Genomic DNA, 5,000 nt, shown 5'->3' with positions numbered 1-5,000 from the left:
TAATGCACATTCTGTGTGATTTTCGTAATAATGTGATGAACAGAACTGACATAGATCATGACAACACCTACAAAGTCAAAACTCCTACAAAGTCAGGATCTGGATATTTCATCCAAAAAATCCAATCCATGTCTCGAGTTACTTCCTGGGCTGGAGAATCAAAACATGCTTGCCTTGCTAGCTAGCCTATTCCTAAACATATGGAAGGATTAGGAGTTTTGCTGCCATCAGGATAGGTGTAAAATGGAAGGTTGTAATGAAAAACAGCATGCAACACAGCAGGAAGTAACTGGCTTTTGGGTGAGTACTTTGGCACGTCTACTTTTATCTACAGAATGAATACTGCCAGTCAAGTGACATTAGCCAGCTAGCATTTCAGATGCTCTGAACTGCCTGACCAGGTGATTTTTGCACCAAAATAGTTTACTTGGAAGCTACTGAAGTTGTTCTTTCGGCGTGAAAATGCATTTAGACCTGCAATTTAAACTCGGAGAGTCAGAGCGCACTCTTGACAAAAAAGGCTTTATCTCAGTTCGAATGTTCAAAATCGCTATTTTTACCTAAACTAGTGCGCGCTTAAAGTGAAATAACTTCGGAATGGAACAAGCTAGAAACAAACCAAAAATATATACAGACAGCTGAGTCGTTGGGCTTTCGAACAAGCCCTGGCATGTGCCTGTGGGTTCAAGACAAAATATTCGGTGGGTGTTCAAAAAATGATATAAAATGATGAAATTGTCTACGGCTGAATTCCAAAAAACGACTGGTATTGAATGTGTTAACATAAATATACAGCAACATACACACTACTTAAGTACTTTAACACAAATATACAGTAACATACATAATACTTAAGTCATTTAACATAAATATACAGTAACATACATAATACTTGAGACATTTAACACAAATATACGGTAACATACATACTTACTTTAACACAAATATACTCCTATATTGCTGATGGGATGTCAATCTAATATAATCAAACCATTATGAAGGCAATATTTCCTTCTGGATGAAGAGAGAATTGTCTTCTCTATCGCTGCTGATGCTAATTTAACAGCAAACAACAAACTGAAGGCTACACTGATTCAACACCACACTACAAAATTACATTAACAATATAATATATGACAACATGAACACTAATTCAAATGAGCAGTATAATATATGACAACGTGAACACTACACTAATTCAAAGTAACAATATACTATGACGACTTGAACGCTATGCTAATTCAAATGAACAATAATATATGACAACGTCAACACCATGGTAATTCAAATGAACAATATAGTATGACAACCTGAACACTATGCTAATTCCAATGAACAATATAGTATGACAACTGTCTTGAACGCCATACTAATTCAAATGAACAATATAATATATGATAACCTGAATGCTATGCTAATTCAAATGAACAATATAATATGATAACCTGAATGCTATGCTAATTCAAATGAATAATAGAGTATGACAACTTGAACGCTATACTAATGCAACACCATGCTGTATGGGTGCTAATGTAAGACTAATGTAGCGCTACTATAACAGTGATCTGATACTAATAGAGCGCTAATCTAAGACTAATATATTTCTAAGGTATATATCGCTAATCTAAGACTTAAACTGCGTCCCATTACTACCACTTCCACTCGTTTTGAGCCCTAACACTCGCTTTTGCGCGTTCCCGTGAAAGTGTAGGGTGTCCCGTTTCTTAGGGAGGCGAGTGAAAGTGCAAAAAAATCCACTTAAAATTCCACTTCGACCGAGTGGGGTAGGACCCCCCCTAACGACCGAGTGAAAGAACACATTACCCAGAATGCTGTGCGAACCCCACCGGCAAAAGCAAAAACAAAAAAAATATGGCGTCCTAGCAGAGGGAACAGCGAACTCACTACTTGGAAATATATGGCCACTATTTGAATATTATTCGAGAATAAAAAATAAAACATATGAAAATAGACTATAAAGACAAAATAAATCCCCCTTACTGAAAAAAACATCACGTTTACTTCGCTGGTTGGACTAGTGTTCGCTAGTTAGCTTAGCACAAATAGCGGTAGCTAGCGGTTGCTATGAACTGGTAGCTTGCTTTGAAAAAGTTTGCTTCTGCCTAATTAGTCTCGAAGCATTTAACATGAAATGGCTCCCAAAGTTGTGGATTAAAGTACGCATTGTGAGCAAGATCTCCTCACTTCAGATCAATATGGACAATAGAGTTCACTAATTAGCTTGGTTTTAGCTTTTGGCACTGATGGTGGCAGTGGTATTAGCTAATAGCTTACCTTGCATTTGAGAAATCAGATGCAGATATGAAATGACTCACGAATAAATGCAGATTATATTCCATGTTTACAAAAACACCAACAAATGCCGATTTACAGTGTGCTTGTGAACGATTTATTGATAAATGCAGTGTTTTGTCCCATAGGGACACAACACGAGTGGCTTCTTCCCTGACTGTAAACAGTGGGTGTGGAGTCGGACTGGATTCGGAACTCCCTGACACTGGCCTTTCCTGTTGGAATTTACAAACGGTTCATTCGTATTTGCTGCGTAAACATAATAATTTAATGAAACAGTAGGCCTATTGGAGGAAGATCTTTTATGAGATTATGTGTACTTGAGTAGCTCAACGTCACCACCTGAAGTCTGTCCCAATCTGTAGGGAAAAATTCGACTTGTCTTTATTCTCGAGGGAATGACTCGCTTTTTAATTTCACTCCAAACGAGGTGAAGTTCAAGCAGAAGTGGAAGTGGTAGTAATGGGACGCAGCCTTAATATATTTCTAAGGTAACACTTATATATCGCTAATCTTGTTTAACTGCTCGCTAACCCTCCCCCCCACCACCACCTTTATATAAGCATCTCCCCATCCACAACAGCCAATGGCCATCCTCACACCTCCACTGTGTGTGTGTGTGTGTGTGTGTGTGTGTGTGTGTGTGTGTGTGTGTGTGTGTGTGTGTGTGTGTGTGTGTGTGTGTGTGTGTGTGTGTGTGTGTGTGTGTGTGTGTGTGTGTGTGTCAACAGAAGAGCGTGGGCGTATTGTCCGGCATCACCTCAGACAGAAACCATGTGTGTGTGTGTGTGTGTGTGTGTGTGTGTGTGTGTGTGTGTGCGTGTGTGCGCGTGGGCACACAGCTGAGTGTAAGCCGAACCAGTGACACAGACAGCTCGGTGTGGGCGTAAGTATCACACGTGTGTGTGTGTGTGTGTGTGTGTGTGTGTGTGTGTGTGTGTGTGCGTGTGTGTGTGGGCGGTTGGGTGACTAGGTGTGTTTAAGCCTACAGCACTGTTGTCGTAACCAGACGAGCTAAACTCAGCTCCTGGGTTATTTATGGGCGGTTATGGTGGCCGTCTAACTCAGCTCCTGGGTTATTTATGGGCGGTTATGGTGGCCGTCTAACTCAGCTCCTGGGTTATTTATGGGCGGTTAAGGTGGCCGTTTAACTCAGCTCCTGGGTTATTTATGGGCGGTTAAGGTGGCCGTTTAACTTAGGTGTTGGACTATTTTGGGTTCTTAAGATGACCGTTTATAGACACAGACACAGACCACAGATACTTTTTTTTTTAACACCACAAACACCGCAGATAATATTTGTATGAACACCACTGATTATTTTCCCACAAGACTAGCCTTATAAACATTATGAAAGATAGACCAAAGATACTATCCTCATAACCTATACAAAGAGCAAAGATACTATTCTCATCAACTCAATAGATATTAGTGTATTCTAATCAACTCAGTAGATATTAGTGTATTCTAAACAACTCAATAGATATCATCTGCTATTCTCAACAACATAATCCATATTACATTCTATCCTCTATTCTATTCTAATCTCACCACTAGAGTTTCTATTCTATTCTATTCTCTTCTATTCTCTTCTATTCTATTCTGTTCTATTCTATTCTATTCTATTCTATTCTATTCTATTCTATTCTATTCTACTGATCTATTATCTTGTCTTCTAGTCTACTCTATTCTATTCTCTTCTCTCCTCTTCTATTCTATTGTATTCTATTCTGAATAGAGAGAGAGACGGGGAGAGAGAGAGAGAGAGAGAGAGAGAGAGAGAGAGAGAGAGAGAGAGAGAGAGAGAGAGAGAGAGAGAGAGAGATGGGTTGGTTAGGAAGTGACATTGGTGACATTGGACAACTCGTCGGCCGGGGTACTTTATACACACACACACACACATGCAAGCACACACACACACACACACACACACACACACACCACATATACATATCAGCTGTGCTAGTGTAAACACACACACATGCACATTTACAGTAGTAAGTGTCTCATGTTTTTTTTACTCTTTGGTGAATTTGTCTATTTGTAGAGCTGCACCGCTGTTCTTTGGCCAGGAGGGGGGATCTATCTGCCCTTACTATGATGATTATATATCGCCCCCTAGTGGTTGGAAGAGAGTCACTTGACCTAGTGTCAGTACACTACATGCTGTAAAGCGGGGGTCCCCAAACTAAGGCCCGGGGGCCGGATGCGGCCCGCCACGCCCCTTTGACCGGCCCTCCACCTCTCTGCATCTCACCATTTGAACTGGCCCAAAGAAGCAATCCTCACAGAATAAAAGGATTAAATATGTACTTTTAAATATTTTATTTTGTTTATCAACAGGCCTTCCTACAGTTTAATTTTCACTAACGTAGTGTGAATCACCAGAAGTTGTCTTGAATTTTCTTGTCTTGAATTTCTCATCTCACTGTAATATAAACAGGCCTACCATTTCTATTGTATCACTCCTAAACGGTCAATCACCATATATTTCTAACCGTTCCTTGCTATTTTCACATAGTTATTGGAAATTAAAAGGAATACCTGTGCTATTTCAAATTGAAAAACATGTGAAGTACTCGCTCACTTATTTTGCAAATCACTTGTAATGATGAGCTATTTTGTCATAGAAATTCTGAATGAAAGCGAAGGACAGCACTCTTCAGATTTTTCTCTGTTTATTTGCC

Source organism: Engraulis encrasicolus, chromosome 2, assembly GCF_034702125.1.
Source record: "Engraulis encrasicolus isolate BLACKSEA-1 chromosome 2, IST_EnEncr_1.0, whole genome shotgun sequence".
Taxonomy (NCBI): domain Eukaryota; kingdom Metazoa; phylum Chordata; class Actinopteri; order Clupeiformes; family Engraulidae; genus Engraulis; species Engraulis encrasicolus.
The sequence above is the reverse complement of the archived record's forward strand: the minus strand, read 5'-3'. Positions refer to the sequence as shown.